General features: G+C 46.5%; 1 long non-coding RNA gene and 1 other non-coding gene across 2 annotated transcripts; both read left to right on the forward strand.

Annotated features, from left to right (window-relative positions):
• The first annotated feature begins 2,764 nt into the window (after positions 1-2,764).
• LOC123803272 (small nucleolar RNA SNORA2/SNORA34 family) lies at positions 2,765-2,872 on the forward strand. Its single transcript, XR_006782807.1, has one exon. It is a non-coding gene; the product is annotated as a small nucleolar RNA SNORA2/SNORA34 family (small nucleolar RNA).
• An 11,094-nt stretch (positions 2,873-13,966) lies between these two features.
• Positions 13,967-20,809, forward strand: LOC148107931 (uncharacterized). The gene is made up of 3 exons (XR_015721260.1): positions 13,967-14,922; positions 18,498-18,784; positions 19,368-20,809. It is a non-coding gene; the product is annotated as an uncharacterized LOC148107931 (long non-coding RNA).
• The last annotated feature ends 130 nt before the right edge of the window (positions 20,810-20,939 follow it).

Here is a 20,939-nt window from a genome sequence, read left to right on the forward strand (position 1 = left end):
AGCCTTCCTCACTTGCTCTGCTGGGAAAGAAGTCCTGCCACCTCCATGTTAGCAAAAGCTGCATAGCTCTCGTCCTTAGAAAGACTCCCAGGATCCATAGCAATCCCCCAGAATAATTCAGATAAACTACCTAGGCATATGCCCATTATTGGACAATCTCACGTTCAAGTATGAAGTGCTCTCATTGGCAAAGACAATGCTGTGTGTTGGCCTCTGTTTCATTTCTTCCTGGGCTCAGAAGACTACACTTCTCACGTGCCTTCACGTCCAGTGGAAGCATGTGACTAGTTCTGGCCAATGAAATACGGCAGGAGTGAGGTGTACAGCTTTGGAGCTGGCTCCTAGAGTGTACTCCGTCTCCCAGTCTTCCTACTCTCTGCTCATTAATGGTTGATGCATGCACAGGTCTAGTGGAAAGGCCCCCAAGAAGCCTTAGAGAACCCTGAAGACACTAAAAGGAAGGACCTTATATCTGGATTTCTGCTCATAAAAGAGCCTCCCCATGTCCTGCCCCCTCCACCTCCCAAAAACCTTTATCAAGCAATGATATAACCAAGAAATAAACTCTTACTGCGTTAAACCACTGAGACTGGTGGTTTGTTGTTACTAATCTACCATGAGCAAATTGGCTCAAACACCCACCCTTGGGACAGGACAGGTGGGGACTTTTGCTTGAAAGCACATTAGAACCATAAAATGGAGGGGGATGTTCCCAGTGAAAAGGGATGTGCCTCAAAGAAGGAACAAATGAATACCTCAACCCAATTATCTTTTGGTTGCAAATTGGTCCCAAGGAGATAACCCAAAAGGAAACCGAAGTAATTTGAATAAAGAAGTTCATTGCAGAGATATTTATAATAGCAGTAGATTGGCAATGTCCCAAAAGCTTAAAACATAGATACAACAAAGCAAAACATGGAGTATCAGTATAATGGACCCCACTGACACAAATAATGTTAAATGACAAATGTCAGGGCTCCTGGCTGGCTTAGCTGGTAGGTCGTGTGACTCTTGATCTTGGGGTTGTGAGTTCGAGCCCCATGTTGGGTAGAGAGATTACTTAAAAATAAAATCTTTAAAAATAAAATGACAAATGTCCAGCACAAAAGGATTTAATTCTCTCCATACTCCTTACAGGGGTGCTGGGGCTTAGACCTTCCCTGGCCCCTGATGGCCAGGTGGAGTCCTCAGAACTGGAAGCCTGAATCAAGGAGTCCTCCCTCACTGAAGCTGGAGGAGGAGGAGCCAAAAATTCCACAGGAGGACTGGGGTTCACATTCGTGAGGAGACACCTAGGAAGGAAGATGGGACCAACGTCCTGAACTAGGAAGAGGAGAGAAAAGCTTGAGCAGATGAGGATCAAGCTGGGGAAGTGGGGGCGGGTTTCCTGCGGGTGTCAGAGGATCAGGGCTGGCTTTGGGGGTGGCCGGGCTAGCCAAGTAAAGGGCCAGAACTAGGGCAGGCACCGGACCCTTCCAACTCCCCTAAGCAGGGCACCGCATCTCTTCATTACCCGGTGGAATGTCTTCACTTTCTCAGAGGAGTTCTTGACAGGGAGATGGGGCCAATCATCTGTCTACCATCTCACACCCTTTTGTTAGCCCCAAATGGTGGAGTTGGTCCCAGGGCCAGTGGGGATTCAGCGTTTCCTGTCCCACATGTCACACTTGCCCCCTCTGACTTGTCCAGGCCGGTTGTGCGGGTGTGGAGGGTAGGCTGGGGCAGTGGAGGATGAGGGGGCGCCACATGAATGGAGAGCATTGCCATGGCTTTGTGAGAACTGACATTTCCATTTTCATCGAGGCTGGGTAGCACGTGCGTGTCAGGAATCCCGGTACTTGCCCTTACTCGGGAGCCACTTCCGTGTGGGCAGAGTCCTGCGGTAGGCAGGACGATGGCTCCCCAAAGATGCTGGTGTCCTGTGATGATGTTACATTATATAGCCAGGGAGCGTTAAGGTTGCAAAGGGAATTTAGGTCGCTAATCAGATGACCTTAAAACAAGAACATCATCCTGAATTATCTGGGTGGGCTCTGTGGAATCACAAGGGGTCCTTCAGCGTGAAAGAGGGGGGGCAGAAAAGCCAGAGTCGGTGAGAGATTTGAAGATGGTCTGTTGCTGGCTTTGAAGGTGGAGGAAGTGGCCATGAGTCCAGAAAATGCAGGCGGCCTCTAGAAGCTGCAAAGGGCAAGGAAGTTGATTCTCTAGAGTCTCCCGAAGGAAGAAGCCCTGCCAACACCTTGAGTTTAATCCGGGGAGACCCATGTCTGACTCTGGACCTCTAGAACTGGGAGATAGCAGATGTGTGTGATTGTAAACCATTACGTTTGTGACGTTCTGTCCCAGCAGCCATCGGAACCTCCCGTCCAGCCTTTCAGATAAGTGCCGTGTAACTCCTCAGCGTTCTGGGAGACCCGAGCTGTCAGCCCCACAGGCGGGTGTCAGAATCACCAGGGGACATTTATTGATTTACCTGCTAATTAATGTCTTTATTATGGACTATTTCAACAACAGAAAGGTGACAGACGTATAACAAACATCCACATATGTTTGCCACTGCAGAAACAAAAATTGCCTATTTAGTTTAGTGTTCCTGTGGCCTCAGAGAAATGGAAAAAATTGTGTGGTAATTACCAATATACCCACCATAAGATTCTATAATTTACATTTTACTATTTGTTTTATCACGCGACTGTGCATTTCTCCACCCGTCTCTCCATCCATCAGCCCACCTCATTTTTCATGCATTTCAAAGTAAATTACATTGGCCCTGAGTCAAGGCCAGCAGTTTGCTGAAGCTGTTGGTTTCAAGCAGGAGCCGGAAGAAATGCCTTTCTAGGGGCACCTGGAGAGTTCAGTCGGTAGGACATGCAACTCTTGATCTCGGGGTCTTGCGTTCAGGCCGGCCCCACATTGGCTGCGGAGCCTACTTAAAGGAAAACAAACAAACAAACAAACAAAGCTTCCATAAACATGTCTGTACAACTTTGTGTATGTGTGTGGCCACAGGTTTTCATTTCTCTTGGGTAAATACACGGGAATAGATGTGCTGGGTCGTAAGGTAGATGTTTAATTTTATGAGGAACTGTCACACATTTTCCCAAAGCTGTGCCATTCGTTTTCTTTTTCTTTTTTGAAGATTTTATTTATTTACTTGAGAGAGAGAGAGAGAGAGCCCTTGAGTGGAGAGGTGGGGTTGAGGGGGAGGCAGAAGCAGACCCCCACTGAGCAGGGAGCCCGATGTGGGGCTCGATCCCAGAACGCCGGGATCACGCCTGAGCCGAAGGCAGACGCCCAACGACTGAGCCACCCAGGCACCTGCCAACTGAGCCATTTTAAACTTTCGCCCAAAATGTAGAGCTTTGGTTACTCTATATCTTCTTCGACATTTGGTATTTTCAGTCTTGAATTTTAGCCATTTCGGTGGCAGGGTGGAAGTATCTCATTGTGATTTCAGCTTGCATTTCCCTGATGGCCAAGTGACGGAGACTGCTTTTTCCTGTGCATATTGGCTATCCATCTGTCTTCGCGAAGCGTCTTTTCAAATCCCTTGCCTATTTTAAAAATTGGATTGTTTTCATTATTGAGTTTTAAGAATGCTTTTTATATCCCAGATACCTTTCCTTTGTCAGATATACATTTTGAGAATACTTTTACTCAGTCCATGGCTCATCTATTCATTTTTTTTCTTTCTTTTTTTAAGAATTGGAGGGGCAGAGGGAAGAAGGAGAAGCAGACCCCCCCACCCCCAGCTGAGCAGGGAGCCCAGTGTGGGACTCCATCCCAGTACCCTGAGGTCATGACCTGGGCCGCAGTCAGAAGCTTAACTGACTGAACCACCCAGGAGCCCTTCATCTATTCATTTTCTTAATGATGTTTTTTGATAAGCAGAAGTTTTAAATTTTGATAAGTCTGATTTATTAATTTTTTTCTTTTATGGTTGTTGCTTTGTATCCTAAGAAACCTTTGCCTATATCTGAGTGATGAAGATATTCTGTTTTCTTCTTTTTTTTTTTCAAGATTTTATTTATTTATTTGAGAGAGAGAGCACAATTAGGGGGAGTGGGAGAGGGTGAAGTGGGCTCCCTGCTGAGCAGGGAGCCCAACATGGGGCTTGATCCCAGGACCCTGGGATCATGACCTCAGCCAAAGGCAGATGCTTAACTGACTGAGCCACCCAGGTGCCCCTCTGTGTTTTCTTCTAAAAACTGTAAAAGTTTTAGCTTTTTTTTTTCTTTAAGATTTATGTATTTATTTGAGAGAGAGAGAGAGAGAGAGAGCACACACGCACGTGGGAGGGGAGGGGCAGAGGGAGAGGGAGATGGAGAATCTCAACTAGACTCCCTGCTGAACATGGACCCCAACACGGGGCCCAGTCCCACGACCCTGAGATCATGACCCTGAGATCACAACCTTAGCAGAAACCAAGAGTCGGACGCTTAACCAACAGAGCTGCCCAGGTGCCCCTAAAGTTTAGCTTTTATACTTAGGTCTAGGATCCATCGTGGATTGATGTTCATATATGATGTGTGAGGTAAAGGGGCTGGGGTTTGTTTCTTTACCTCCATATGGATATCCAGTTTCCAAGCAATATTTGTTGAAGTCACTCTCCTCTTCCCACTGGTTTGCTTTCATGCCATTGTTGAAAACCAAGTGGCCACATAAGTGTTTATTTCTGGTGGGACCTCTGTTTTTTAAAAGCTCCTCTGATTCTGATTCTGGTGCACATCCTTAGGGTGCAAGCCCTTGGGGTCCTGACCACTTGCTGGTAAGGTGGTTGGTGATTTAAAAGGTTGTGTGTGTCCGTGTATTGTGGACACGGGAATGTAGTGAACTGTATGCAAATTTTGCAGAGTTATGGTCAGTGGTGCAGCTGTGTTTCCTGGTGAGCAGGGAGCAGCAGATAGAGTTCTCTAGAGCTTGACTGACGTGTTCTACCAGGAATCCAGTGGTAAAGTCCCGATTAGAGGCTGAACAATGCCACCCTAGTTGGGGTACCAGCTTCCCACCATGATGATGTGATGGCCGTGGGCATCAAGGCGGCCATTGATCTTTAGGAGCACTGCTGTTTATTCTCGGCCAGAGTACCTGTGACCCAAGAGATGATGGACTTAAGGGGCAGTTTCCAGATCACAGGGTCACCAAAAGTCCCCTTGAACGATAATGTTCAGGATTTTGAGTGATCCTCGATGACACGAGGAGTGGTGTCATGTCTGATCTCAACACTGATATGCAGGATCCTGCTGCCAGGGCATGGATGGCTGTTTGGAAGGAAGAGGGTCCTGTTCATTCTGTACGTTTGGGTGAACTTGAATTCCAGGCAACTTGGTGATGGTCCTGCAGAATTGCTTAGACCTGCAGCAACAAAGCTGGCGTGACCGCAAAGTTCTCAGGCCGTTGGGCTTTGGAGGTGGGGCTTTCCTGCCATCCTCAGCTCATGTGACGGGCTCTCTGCTGGACAGTTTGGGCTGCTTAGTTGGCAAATGTGAATGTCCAGCTCTTTGGAGACTTTGATCAGATAGGAGCAGAACCAAGTGAGCTCCAGGCACTGCTGGCTGTCAGGTGATGGGAAATCCCCTCCCTGCACACCGCCTGGCTCAGTAGCTAGCAACATCTCCCCCCCCCCCCCCCCCCGCCCCAAGTCACGTGCATTAGCCATCATAGGTTCCTTCACACCGCGTCAGAGCAGAAGTCACTTAGTCTGGGGACTTCTTGGGACAGGTTGGAAGAGTTGACTTGGAGGATGTAAGGTTTGGCTGGTTTGGAGGAAGGTAAAGGACATGTTAGAAATAAAGAGTAATCCCTGAAAGAAAACACACAGTGAGGCTGGAGAGATGGAATCCCATCTCTTTTCTGAGGTCACTTGGGGCAATCAGGATGGGAAAGCAGGGCATGGACTGTTCAGATTCTTGATCCCTAAGAAACCCCATTCTAGAATTAATTGCCTGGGATAAGTTGTTCTAACCCAGGAGCCCAGACCCTTTGCCCTTCGTCTTGCAGATACATACTGCCTAGAATGAACGTGTCCAGGGTCTGGCTCACAAAACTACACTTCTCAGGATTGGCCTGGAGGTGGCGCCCCTGCTGTTGGTCTGGAACCACCGGACCCCACTCAGGCGGGTCTGGCAAAGGGATGAGGACGTTACCCAGTGAAAGATACCCAGAGGGTTAGGCTGGTCCTTTTCTTTTTCTTTCTCCCCCCCCCCCTTTTTTTTTAAAGAGAGAAAGAGTGAGGGTGAGGGGAAGGGGGCGGAGGCACAGAGGGAGAGGGAGAGGGAGAGAGAATCCCAAGCAGTCCCCAGAAGCAGGGCTCGACCTCATGACCCTGAGATCACGACCTGAGCCGAAATCAAGAGTCCCATGGTTAACTGACTGAACATCCCAGGTACCCCAAGGCTGGTCCCTTTCATCATCTCCTGGAAAAGGACAAGGACATTGCCCAAGCCTAGGAGCACTGCCGTATCTTCCAACTGCTCAAGACTCATCTTGAAATCTGTTTTTAAATCCCATCCCCTCAGATCCAGAGTGATCTGGGTTTTAAATACTACAACCCGGTTTCTTTGTAAAACATTTCAAATCTGGTCTTACCACGAATCCTTCCAAGACACACTTTAAAAATTCTGATCAAGGGGCGACTGGCTGGCTTAGTTGGAAAAACATGTGACTCTTGATCACGGGGTCGTGAGTTCGAGTCCCACATCAGGTGAGGAGATCACTTAAATAAATATAACTTAAAGAAAAAAATTCTTCTGATCAAAACGCACTCTGAGTGTTTAAAGGGCAAAGATACATGTGACCTCCTTAAGGAAAGGGTTGCAAGCAGGGCTAGACTGAGGAGCCAGTAACACCCTGGCCAGCCCTTTCCAGCCCTTTCCTAGTTAGAGGGAGCCCCGGGTCCCTTAGCGGAGGGGTCAGGAAGGAGGCAGAGCTACAGACAGTCTGGGACCCCTTGCTAGAAGGGGTTCTGTCTCTTCATCTCTGGGCCACTGTTCCGGCCAAGGGATCCGATCCTTGCAAACAGGCTGAGGCATGTCTGCAAGACTGCCTTCCGTTCCTTACTCTGTGATCTGCTTCTAGTTTCTAAGCATGACAGAAAGTGGAGAGTCAGCAAAGCAAGGCACCGTCCTGGGTGGCGAGTGCTTTAAGACTGCGGTAGCCCTGGCTGAGGGCAGAGCCTATGAAATGAGGTCCAGCCTGGCCATGACTGCCCTCAGGGCAATCCACTGTGCGCATGTGCACGTGTGTGTGTGCACGTGCATGCGCGTGTTCCCAGGGCAGGGCAAAACAGAGCCTTTCCTTCCAGTCTCAATCCATGGATACACCATCCGAGCCGAGGTGTGGGGAGCATTACCCTAGAAGCTTCTTATTTGTTCTATGCCTTCAGCATCAGCTGGCAAATGAATCCCACGTTGCATCTACCCCTTCTCTTCCCCTAAGAAAAAGGTCGTTCGTTTTATGATCAAGCTAACATATATTCACTTTTGAGTAAAGCAAATAAATGTTTAATAAAATTTGGAAGCTCCTAAGACACTTGGCTTTATAGCTTCCTGGCTGAGAAAGCGGCCTGTGTAAGAGTGAGGAGATGATGAAGCCTACAGTAACTCGGGGTGGGCTTTCGACGGTCGGGAAATCGAACTATTCTGTCCCGTATTGCTTGGGGAAGATGACTTGTTAGGAGGATTCACTGGGGCTTCGCAATACTGTACTTGCTTCACTTCCTATGTGCCAGCACTTTCCAGGGAGCAGTGAGGGCCCAAACCGTGTGATGGAAACCCTGTTCAGAAAAGAAGCTTGTGTGTAGCTGCCCCCCTGGAAACGAAATTTGTTTTCTGCTGCCAGGCCAGGGGGGGCTGCGAATTCTTGAACGGTGTGCCTGGGGTGGGGGGGGTCAGAGGCGACTCTGTCACCGTCCTGACAAAGCTGTGAAGGCCGGCAGCTGGCTTCTCCAGGCTGGGTGTTCCCGGTGGCTTCGGAGGACTCGGGAACGAAGGGATAGAAATCACCATCAATAGTTGGAGCCCAAGACTATTTCCAGGCAAAGCCCTACGAGCTTGAAATGTGCGTCTCTTCCCAGTTTGTTTTATTCTTGCCCTTTGGGTTATTTATTTATTTTTTTCTAATCTTTTCATTCCCTTCACTCAGAATGAGGTAAGTAATTGATTTCCTTATCAAGATGCCGGGCGATACATTTTCCACGGCTCTCAGAGCGCACGGCGAATCTAGAACCGTCTGGCGGGCGCCGCTTTCGGCCGCGGTCATTTTTACCGTCAAGGTAAACCTGCTGGCATGTGTTCTTTTCATATTTCATTCAGAAGCGTTGTCTTTTACTGGCCGAAAGGAATGGTGACAGTCTTCACTTTGTGATTGCGTTATCCAAAAATAAAAAAGGATTTTTAACAACGATCAAGATAAAGCTGGTTAGATCATTTCTAATGGTGATGAACTGGTTCCTGAAGATTTGATTAAAGACAAAACTAGGTCATGGAAGCAGGGTCCAAATGAGACAGAAAGAAAGCCCATGGCAGGGGCGGGGGGCGGGGGAAGGAAGGTGTGGAAACACAGACACAGTAAAAGAAAAAAACTGGAAAAGTATAAAAATCACAAAGAAAAACCCACAAATCACCTTGCGTATTTTTCTCCGTCTCTCTGTGTCTGTGTCTGTCTGTCTGTCTCTAAATGTTAGAAAAGGGACTAGAAACCTTACTAATGGATAATAATATCAGGGGAGCCTGGCTGTCTTAGTAGAACATGTGACTCTTGATCTCTGGGTGGCAAGTTCAAGCCCCATGTTCGGGGTAGAGTTTACTTAAAAAAAAAAAAAAACCCTATCAGCTGAGGGTAACTTTATTGCTGAAAGGATGAGAAGAACTTATTAAAGAAGGCTGAAGTCATGGTGGCTGGCGGGCTCTGTCAGCGGAGCATGCAACCCTTGATCTCAGGGTCGTAAGTTTGAGCCTTACTCTGGGTATAGAGGTCACTCAAAAAAGTAATTAAAAAAAAAAAAAAGGACGAGTTAAGATATATTTATGATTTTTTCTCCATTGCTTACACCACTTATGATTTTTCTTACTAATTTTTATTGCTATAATTCACATACCATAAAGTTCACCCTTTTAAATAAGTGTACAATTCAGTGGGTTTTAGTGTAGTCAAAAGGTTGTGCGGCCATCCCCACATCACCACTATCTGGTTCCAGAACATTTTCAGCACCCCCAAAAAGAAGCCTCGTGACCACTGGCAGTCACTCCCCCATTCTCCCCTCTCTCATTTCCCGACAACCACTCGTCTACTTTCTGTTTCTATGAATTTGCCTATTGTGGACATTTCATGTAAATGCAATCATGTAATATGTGGCTTTTAGTGATTGGCCTCTTTCACTAAGCATAAGTTTTTCTAATCGTGGAGAACTATACATAATATAAAATTCATATAGCATTTTAGAAATTTTACTTATTTTTAAAGATTTATTTATTTATTTTAGAGAGAGAGCATGGTGGGGAGGAGCAGACAGACAGAGAGAGAGCGAGAATCTCAAGCAGACTCCCCACTGAGCACACAGCCTGATTCGGGGCTTGATCTCATGGCCCTGAGATCATGATCTGAGCCAAAATCCAGTGTTGGATGCCTAACCCACTAAGCCACCCAGGCGCCCCTCATTTTAGGCATTTTAAAGTACCCAGTTCAGGAGAACCTGGCGGGCTCAGTTGGTGGAGCACGTGACTCTTGATCTCAGGGCTGTGAGTTCGAGCCCCATGTTGGGTGTAGAGATTACTTAAAAATAAAATCTTTAAAAAAAATAAAGTATACGATTCAGTGGCATTCAGTACATTTGCACTGTTGTGCAGCCATCACCACCATCCATCTCCAGAACTTCTTCATCTTCCACAAATGGAACTCCATACCCATTGAAACACTAGCTCCCCATTCCCCCCCCAGCCCCTGGCAACCACCCCTCTACTTCCTGTCTCGATGGATTTGACTACTCTAGAGAAGTCATATAAGCAGAACCATACATTATTTGTCCTTTTGTGTCTGCCCATTTCACTTGGCATAATGTCTTCAAAGTCCATCCATGTTGTAGCCTGCATCATAATTTCCTTCTCTTTAAAGACCGAATAATATTGCATCGTATGGCTATACTACATTTAAATTACCCATTCATTAGTTGATGGACATTGGGTTGTTTTCACCTTCTGGCAATTGTAATGCTACCGTGAACATCTGTGTAACAAGTTTTTGCATGAACGTAAATTTTCAATTCTCTTGGCTGTGTACCTAGGAGAACAACTGTTGCATCATATGGTAAGTCATGTTGAACCTTTTATGAAATTACCCAAGTGGTTTCAACATTGCTGCACCATTTTATACAAAAATACGTAAGGGTTCCAATTTCCCTGTATTTACCAACACTCGTTATCCCCTCTCCTTTCTTTTCTTTTCTTTTTCTTTTTTTAAAGATTTTATTTATCTATTTGACAGAGAAAGAGAGAGAGAGCACGTGCGTGAGTGGGGGGAGGGACAAGGGGAGAGGGAGAAGCAGACTCCCCACTGAGCAGGGAGCCCAATGAAGGACTTGATCCCAGGACCCTGAGATCATGACCCGAGCAGAAGGCAGATGCTTAACCTTCTGAGCCACCCAGACGCCCCTCCCCCTCCTTTTTTCTTAAATTACAACTATCCTGGTGGATGTGACATAGCCTCATTGTGGTTTAATCAGAATTTTATAATGTATTAATTTTTTTAAAGTAAGCTCTATGCCTAACATGGGACTCGAACTCACATCCCCAAGATCAAGAGTTGCGCGCCCTACCGCCTGAGCCAGCCAGGTGCCCCATGATGTTTTAGTTTTTGAAATCAGGAGAGTCTACTAATTCTTTTCTTGTATAATTAGTAAAATAGTTATTTTCCACAAGAAGTGCATTGCTAATACACGCTTGGATGTAAAGAACAAAACACATCTAAGTTTCTGTGCTGCAAATGGATTGTTCCCCCAGCTAACAGTTACAGGGGAAGTCAGAGATGGGCTCCAGGCTGACATGAGGTAAAGTGTTCTTCCTGGGGGGGGGGGGAGTGTTGGGCTTTAATCTCCAGGTACTTCAAAGACAATAATCAAAAGAGAAACTTTTTTTGAGAATTTCCCATGATACCAGGCTCTGTGTTACATGCTTTCTGTGTGTTTTTCATTTAAGCCTTAAAATAATCCTAGCGTCTGCCATCGGCTCAGGGCGTGATCCTGGCGTTATGGGATCGAGCCCCACATCAGGCTCTTCCACTATGAGCCTGCTTCTTCCTGGGGCGCCTGGGTGGCACAGTGGTTGGGCTTCTGCCTTCGGCTCAGGGCATGATCCCGGTGTTGTGGGATCGAGTCCCACATCGGGCTCCTCTGCTGGGAGCCTGCTCTTCCTCTCCCACTCCCGCTGCTTGTGTTCCCTCTCTCGCTGGCTGTCTCATCTCTGTCAAATAAATAAATAAAATCTTAAAAAAAAAAAAATCCTAAGTACTATTTTTACTTTTGTTTTGCAGCTGAGAAAACTAAGGCTCAGAGAGGGAACAAATGAGGCAGGTGAGGCTCCTATGTGATTGTCCCAGGGCTGAATCCACACCTGAAGCCTGAGTATTCTTTTTTAAAATTTTAAAATATTTTATTTATTTATTTATTTAGGAGAGAGAGAGAGAGCACTAGCAGGGGGAGGTGCAGAGGGAGAAACAGACTCCCCACTGAGTGTGGAGCCCAATGTGGGGCTCGATCCCAGGACGCTGAGATCACAACCTGAGCCAAAGTCAGACGCCTAACTGACTGAGCCACCCAGGTACCCTTTTACTCTTTGCATTTTTTGTTTGTTCATTTATTTTTTGAGGCTTATTTATTTATTTGAAAGAGACAGAGAGAGAAAGAGCAAGTTGGGGGGGAGGTACGGGGGAGAAGGAGAGAAGCAGAATCCCCAGTGAGCACAGAGCCTGAGGTGGGGCTTGGTTTCAAGACCCTGAGATCATAACCTGAGCCAGAATCAAGAGTTGGACGCTTAACCAACCGAGCCAGGCAGGTACTGAGGCCTGAATAGTAACATTGGGCTGTTCTGTGTTACTTTCCACACAGTTTTCAGTGTTCTCCTATTAATAAAATAATAAATAATAAAAATTCATGACAGTGTCATTATCACTAAACTTTATTAAGTGTCGGCTGAGTTTCAGGCACTGTACTGGGCTCCTTCTGTGCATTCTCTTATTTAATACTCATAACAACCCAATGAGGTGGATACTATAATCATTCCCATTTCTCATATGATGAAACAGAGGTTAAGAAACCTGCCTAGGGGGCGCCTGGGTGGCACAGCGGTTAAGCATCTGCCTTTGGCTCAGGGCGTGATCCTGGCGTTATGGGATCGAGCCCCACATCAGGCTCCTCTGCTATGAGCCTGCTTCTTCCTCTCCCACTCCTCCTGCTTGTGTTCCCTCTCTCGCTGGCTGTCTCTATCTCTGTCAAATAAATAAATAAAATCTTTAAAAAAAAAAAAGAAAAGAAAAGAAACCTGCCCAGAACCACAGAGTTGCCCCAATACACTTAGTCTTCTTATTGTCTCCCAAATATGCTGGGTCCACTATGTCCAGAATGTTCTTCCCCAGATTTTCACATAGATGGTTTCTATGTTCAGATTTGAGTTAGAATGTCATCTTTTCACAGAAGCCCTCCCTCCTCACCCTATCCGAAGTAGCATTGTATGTACTACCTGCATATAGTAGGTGCTTAATAGATAGTTACTGAGTAAGTGAAGGCACCCCAAGGACATTCCCAGCCCCCTATGTTTGCTTCCCCCATTCCCACAGGCCAGGATAGCTTGTCTGCCTGGGTCAAGTCCTTTCCCCCAATGATACCACCTTCTCTGAGCACATACAAGACTGTCAGCCCTCACGCATCAAGCTGTTCCAGTCCCTTCAACCCTGAAATAGTCCTTCCCTTCACTCTCAAGCGATCAATCGATGTCTCTTTTTGCACACTCAACAACAATCTCTCTTGAGTCTCCATCATGCTGGATCTGCTGGAAGGGAATGAATGAGGAGCAGTTCTACCCTCAAGGGGCTTTCTCCACTTGCAGGCTGAACAGATGTGTGAACAAGCAAATACAACACAGTGGGAAAAATGCAAAAGAGAGGCACACATGATCACTTGCACAACACGTAATCGAAAATAAGGAGATGCAGGGCGCCTGGGGGGCTCAGTCAGTTAAGCATCTGACGGTTGATGATCTCAGGGTCAGGAGATCCAGCCCTGCATCGGACTCCGTGCTGAGCACGGAGCCTGCTTAAGATTCTCTCTCTTCCTCTCCTTCTGTCCCCTTCCCCCACCCTCCCAGTCATGCTCTCTCTCAAAAAAAAAAAAATAATAATAATAAAATAAAGAGATGCATATGTAAGGCTCGAGGAGGCTCAGTAGAGCAAATGTAGGCAAGAGACGATGAGGCTCTGAACAAATAAAAATTCACCATCAACACATTTAAACTATATATGGTGTGTTGGTTTCAAATCCTGGCTCCACGCACTAGCTATGTGACCTTGGCAAATTCTGTAACCCCTGGGATCTCGTTTCTACCTAGGGGAAATAATACCTAGTCCAGAGCAGTGCTGTGAGGATTAAATGAGATAACATTTCATAATGTATATACTTAATCAATGATACATTTAAATTACTGTCGATAAACAATTTTAATTTGTTTTTTGAGTAACTCTACCCCCAATGCGGGGCTCAAATTCATGATCCCAAGATCAAGAGTTGCATGTTCTACCAACTGAGCCAGCCAGCCGCCCTGATAAACAGTTTAAATACAGGGAAAAAACGCTTTTAGCACGGGGGCGCCTGGGTGGATCAGTCCGTTAAGCGTCTGCCTTTGGCTCAGGTCATGATCCCCGAGTCCTGAGATCGACCCCCGCATTGGGCTTCCTGCCCAGGGGGGATTCTGCTTCTCTCTGCCCCTCTCCCTCTGCCCCCTCCCTGCTCGTGCTCTTTCTCTCTCTCTCAAATAAATAAATAAAATCTTTAAAAAAAAAAAAAAGCTTTTAGTACAAAGTTGTGAATAGGAAAAAGTTGTTGTTTATAACAGGAAAAATTTTGAAGCAAGCAAAAACCTCTTGATGGAACATTCTGAAACCATTAAATTGTGAGAATGTATTGTACAGTCGTAGATGCAATGCACTGGACAAAATGGTGTATATGGTGTCATCTTGGCTATGTAAATACATCCCCAAAGTCCCTGGGCCTCTCCAGCCTGTGGGTTTAAATGAGGCTACATTCACCTTGTACTCAAATTTCTCCGCCTCAGTGCCCCCACCTGCTACTGCAGACCTCTGCAAAGGCCCTAGGGGCCCTAGGGAGTAGCTAGAATGTATTTGCTCCTCGTCCCACCACCCCAATATTCAAAATGTAGGTACTTGATAGGCATAGCTACTCTTTTTCCAGGTGTTTGCTCTTGCCAACCTCACAAAAGACACCTCCCTATAGGGTGACCAACCATCTGGTTTGCCTGGAGTTGAGACATTTCCTGGGATGCCAGCCTTTTAGTGCCCACACTGGGAAAGTCCTTAGCGAACTGGGATAAATTGGCCACCTTATCTCACTGTGTAGGGGACTCCGAAATTTGCAAAGTCTTTAGGTCCCCAAATGGGGTTTGTTTTCTCAGCTGGAGCCAGGCTGTGTTCCTCGTAAAATAAAGACTGGTGGATTGCACAGAGGATGGGGCGAGCCAAATATTCAGGCTTGAATTCAGGGGGCTTTTATCCTTGGTTCCAGGGAAGTGAGACAACAAATCGAAAGGTTGCTTGGGAAACAAGTGATCAGAGCGCGGGTCTGGACAAGAGATGCTGGTCTGGGGAACAGGAACTCATGAGGGCAGCTCAAACCATGGAGTGACTGGAGGATCTAGGAGCTTTGTAAGTAGGACAAAAGCTTGAAAATCATGACATCTGAGCCAATAAGTAGGGGAACACATGTCCACAAAAGAAATGAGAAGAGTGGCTAAAGAGATAGGAGGAAAAGTAGGATTTGAGGTTTGCAGCTTTGGGGCACAGTTTCCACAATCAGCTGTTGGTTTCCATTTGACTGTGTCTTACCCCAGAGCCAGTGTTACTACTGTCTGATCTTTCTCTGGACTTCTCTCCAGTTCCTGAAATGTAAGTGATTCCCTAAGTTCTGTATGAGGTACACTTTTCTCTCTGCACTCTCTTCCATGACAGTTTTTTTTTTTTTCAGGTTCATTTATTTATTTGAGAGAGAGAGAGAGAGAGAGAGTGCTCGCGCACAAGTGAGCAGGGGGAGGGGCACAGGGAGAGCGAGAATCCTGAAGCAAACGTCACGCTGAGTGTGGAGCCTGACTCAGGGCTCGATTCCAGGACCCTGAGATCATAACTTGAGCCAAAACCAAGAGCAGACCGCTCAACCGACTGCGCCACTCAGGTGCCCCTCTTCCATGATTGTTTCATTTATCCACATGGCCGCCATTTTCATCTCAAAGAGGCTGGTTTTCAAATTGCTCCTCTAGCATCCATTTCTGCAGAGCTTCAGTCCCCATTTCAAACGGTCTCCTGGACATTTTTGCTTTGTTTCCCCACCAATAAGCCAAATTCAGCCTGCCTAAGATGAAACATGGCAGGATCACAATTGTCAACATTAGTGTGGAAGGAACCCTAGGGATGACCTAATCCAGACCTGCCAAACCAGGGAGCTATGACACACACCAGCACACAGCGAATGAGATCTGGGCAGGTACAGATGGTCATCCTCGCAGCCCCCAGCGAGGCTGGGGCCTCTGGACCTTTTACCTCTGTCCACTATGGCCTCATCCTCTGATGGCCCTAAGACAGTGGGGTCTGATAGTGAGCAAAAGGCCACCATTGGCAGTCAGATGCAGGGCACGTCACTGCCTGCGTAAAGATGCTGGCGGGGTCTGTGTCCCAGGTGCGCGAGGATCATGAGGAGCAATGCAGTGGAGCGGGAGCTATGAGTGAGTGCGTGTGTGCGCGTGCGCGTTTGGACGGGGCGGGGGGGGGGGGGGGCTGGAGGTTCTGGTGCACGCCGCTCAGAAACGCTGCCTTTGCATACTTTTATGTCAGAAAATTTGTCTGTGACCGGTGTGCCACACGTAATGTCCAGGCTGTGAGGTGACCATTCTCAAAATGCCTGTGTGTTCTGCAAATTAGAACCTCATCATTATTTTGAATTACTAGCTATGAAAATGTTTGGATCTAAAATCCACAAGAAATTTTATAAGCACATTTGTCAATGAAAGAAAAGAAAGAGCTTTAAATATAACTTAAATATAATTTCTACTGTTGTAAATGTTCCAGTGGTTATAAAAGTTCTTTCAATTTTTTTTTTTTTTTATCACCTACTGCTGCACAGAGTTTCTTGTCATTTAAAGAGATCACTGCTAAAGAGTCTGGATCAGGAATTGCATGAGCTATTTAAAACACAAAGCTGAGAATATAAAGTTAGGTACCAGGATTCGAGTTCAAGTTTCTCATTTAATAAAGAAAAGCTGGGGCACTGTGTGGCTCAGTAGGTTAAGTGGCTGCCTTTGGCTGAGGTCATGATCCCAGGGTCCTGGGATCGAGCCCCACGTCAGGCTCCTTGCTCAGCGGGAAGTCTGCTTCTTTCTCTCCCCCTACTTATGCTCTATCTTTTACTATCTCTCTCAATAAATAAATAAATTTCTTTTAAAAAGATAAATAAAATAAAAATTTTATTTATTTAAAAGATTTTATTTATTTATTGACAGAGAGAAATCACAAACAGTTTCCTCAGGGTAGCAGGCAGAGGGAGAAGGAGAAGCAGGCTCCCTGCTGAGCAGGGAGCCCAATGAGGGGTTTGATCTTAGGACCCCGGGATCATGACCTGAGCTGAAGGCAGATGCTTAACTGACTGAGCCACCCAGGCGCCCCTCTTTTTTTTTTTTTTTTTTAATCATGGTAATTTTTTTTTCAGTCTTAGAGTCTGGAAAGTCTTTTTTTTCTTCTTTCTTTCTTTCTTTCTTTCTTTCTTTCTTTCTTTCTTACTTTCTTTTTTTTAGAGAGAGAGAGAGTGTGAGCATGCACGTGAGTGGTGAGGGGAGGGGCAGAGGGAGAGAGAGAATCCTAAGCAAGTTCCACACCCAGCAAGGAGCCCAACATGGCTGGCTCTCACGACTTTGAGATCATGACCTGAGCCGAAATCAAGAGCTGGACACTTTATCAACTGAGCCCACCACGCGCCCCTGTCTTCTAGTTTCCATTAGATGCTCTAATTTTAATGTGTTGGAAAGTACAGATCTACCCAGCCCCCTCCACTAATTTGTGAGGAACCTGGGGCTGCATCAGGGTTGAGAGAGCTAAGGTCACAGAGCTAATCACTTCCTTCCTAAACCAGCTCCTATGCTGACTTTCTGAGTCTTAACTGCGGGTCTGTGATCCGTCACTCTCTGAGTCACTCCAGTCCAAGTCAACTCATGTTGACTTCTTTCTCTGTGTGTCATCTCTCACTCCACCTCTGTCCCCTCCCAGGTTGGAGGAACCCTCCACATGACGGGAGTGAAACCCAGGTGCTGCCATCCTGGCCTCCCCGGTGACTAGACTCTGCGCTCAGGCACAGACACCCCAGCCTTGGAGCTGGAAGCTAGCGGGGCTGTGGAGCAGGGCCCAGCGCCTCGTGTTGGTGCATTATCAGGACAAGCCGGGCCTCGTGCCAGGCAGCGACAGCCATGCTGTCTTCACCGGATTAGGAGCCTAATTTTGTAGCACTTCCTGGCTGAGGAATCAGAAGCTGGTTCTTGGGCGCTCGCAAAGATTCCGTGAGCTTAGAGCAGGCAGTGCTGGTTTCTGTTGCTTACAACCAATAACCCAACTGATAAGAAACCAGAACCAGGCTGGTTGTAGGCTGTAGACTCGCAGGGAAATGGGGTGAGGGTGGTCTGTGCCTGTATAGTCTTTTGAGGTGGATGGTGGAGAACACGCGTCTAATATTGAGGTTTGAGATTTAAAAACCCCACAGCAACTCGTGGCAAAATAATTCAAGATATGTGTCACCTGGAATTAAAGGCAAGTCTTTAGAAGGGTGAATGGCAGTAGCCATCTAACATATAATGGATGTGAGAAGTTTGACTGTGGGGTGTGGTGCTTTCTTCCAACAGTGCCGGATACTTGGCAGCTCTCTCAGATTTACAAGACTACATATATGCAAATATATACCACATTTGTATATATGCTGCTTTCACGCATTTTCCAAATGACCCGAAAGCTTGCTAACATTAAGCAACAGCACAGAGTGGGAGTAGGTTCTTTAGCAGGGGCCGGCTACAGTGCAAGGATTTCTGCTCAGTGGTCCCCATGACCCAGGGGATTTGCCGGTGCTCTCTGCACAGCCATGTGCTGGGATGCTGTACAGAGCCTGTGGCCAAAAGAGCATCCCTCTGTTGTGTTTATGGTTCTGGAGGAAAGCTTTGCTCTCTTTGGCTAACAACTATTCTCCTTTTTAGAAACTGTTCTGAAATTTCTCCTGGGCCCTGTCAAGATCGACAGCCTGGCCATGGAGTACCAGTGACCACGTGACCTATGTGGCTTATTAACTGAGTATCTGTCCCACTTGGCCATAAAGTGCCCGGTAGTGCCCTGTGCCTCAAGAGGACGTGGACTATATAAGAGCAGGCCTGAGCATTTCTCGGAGAAGACACAACCATGTGACTCGCAGTATGTTTCCTCACGTTTTACTACCATCCCTCCCTCAATTCACAGCCACAGCCTCATGGAAAGCTCGCATGACCAGGTGACTAAGGAGGACATTTGAGCTTGGTTTACAAATGGCATCAGCAGGGAGGGGCTGTTATAGTTGCACTTGCAAATGTTCTTGAAAGGACAATGGCAAAAGGAAGTCTCCCAGTGGGTAGAGGTTTTGAGTTGTATTCTTACGGTTCTCTTTGCCTTGAAAAAGACTCTATTACCAGTTCATGGGCCAAGTGGTCAGGGACTTAGGTTGGTGACAAGATTTGGGAGAGAGGACATAGATGAACCTCTCAGAGCAGAACGAGAAAGTGGGACTATTTGTGTCCTATATGAATACTTACCAAAATGCCCCCTCTGCAAAAGAAGCTCTAAGTTATGGGACAAGAAGACCTACCTTGTGGATGTAGCTCAAGCTCCTTCCCTAGTCAAGCCAGTGCCAGTTTATTGGGATCATAAGCTCAGCGTGGGCTTCTCCAAGGAGAGGCTGACCTGGCTATTGCTATTGCTGGGTGACCGTTTTTGAAGGAATCATTATAATGGATTCTTTTTATCATGGTGGATGCAGTGAGTCAATCTCTTTGGGAAGAGATTTATACTGAATTTGGATTTGCTTTGTTTTTTTTAAGATTTTATTCATGAGAGAGAGAGAGAGTGCACAAGCAGGTGGAGAGGCAGAGGGAGAACGAGAAGCAGACTCCTCGCTGAGCTGGAAGGTCAACGCAGGACTCGATCCCAGGAACTGGAGATTGCAACCTGAGCCGAAGGCAGACTCCCAACCGTCTGAGCCACCCAGGCTCCCGAATTTGGATTTGTTTTTCCCACCAGTGATGCTTTTACCATCACCATCCTCCTACATAGGTTTAATGAAGACCTTATTTGCCACCACAGTATCTTCTTCTTTTTTTTTTTTCATTAAGATTTTGTTTATTTATTTGAGAGAGAAAGAGAGGATGAGCGTGGGGAGGGGCAGAGGCAGAAGGAGACACAGACTCCATGCTGAGCACAGAGCCTGACATGGGACTTAATCTCAGGACCCCGAGATCATGACCTGAGCCCAAGTCAGACGCTTACCGACTGAGCCATCCAGGCGTCCCTTGCCATCACAGTATCTTATACATACATCATGGCACCTGTGTTAGTCAGTTTGGGGTGTTAGAACAAATTACCATAGCCTGGGTGGCTTTTAAACAACAGAAATTTATTTCTCAGAGTTCTGGAACGTGGAAGTCTGAGATCAGGATGCCAGCGTGTTAGGTTCTGGTGAGAGACCTCTTCTGGGTTGGAGACTTTTTGACTTCTCATTATGTACTCACATGATGGGGAGCAGAAACGGGAAGGAAGCTCTCTCATGACTTTATAAGGGCACTAATCCTATTCCTGAGAGCTTCACCCTCATGACCTCATCTAATCCTAATTACCTAAGGCCCCATCTCCTGATATCACATTGGGAGGTAAGGTTTCAACATATGAATTTTGTGGGTATGCAAACATTGGGTCCATAACAGCATCTGACTAAGGAACTAACTTTACAGTGAAAGGAGTGAAGAAACTGGCTATCCTATTAGATTCACTAGCCCTACTGTGGACCCCAACAACTGGAAGCAGCTGGCTTTGTAGTGGAATGGCCCGTGGAAGACAGCTACTGAAGCAGCTGGAAAACAACAGCTAAAGAGCTTGGATTCCACTTATACTCGGACCCAGCATTTCTGGAGGTGTCTGTTTCTTTCTCATGAGTTCCTTTTCTGTTTCAATGAGCCACAGTTAGTTTCTGTTGCTTGCAACTAAAAACTCCAAGTAATACAAAGATATCTCCCTCGGGTGCCCGGCTGGCTCAGTTGATAGAGCATGCGACTCTTGATCTCAAGGTTGTGAGTTCAAGCCCCACATTGGGCATAGAGCTTACATACAAACACACACACACACTTCTCTTCGTGCCATCTATTGGTTTTTTTTTTAATTTTTATTTTTTATAAAATGTCTTCCTCCACTACTAGCTTGCAAACTCTAGAGGCTGTCACCAGTATCTTTGTATTCCCCATGGTATATAGAACTCTGTGCTTTTATTTTTTTAAAAGATTTTATTTATTTATTTGAGAAAGACCGAGATAGCGACAGAGAGCATGAGCAGAGAGGAGAGGTAGAAGTAGGCTCCCCGCTGAGCAGAGAGAGCCCAATGCCGGACTCGATCCCAGGACCCT

This window comes from Ursus americanus, chromosome 23 (assembly GCF_024610735.1).
Source record: "Ursus americanus isolate L20-20 chromosome 23, mUrsAme1.1.p, whole genome shotgun sequence".
Taxonomy (NCBI): Eukaryota; Metazoa; Chordata; class Mammalia; order Carnivora; family Ursidae; genus Ursus; species Ursus americanus.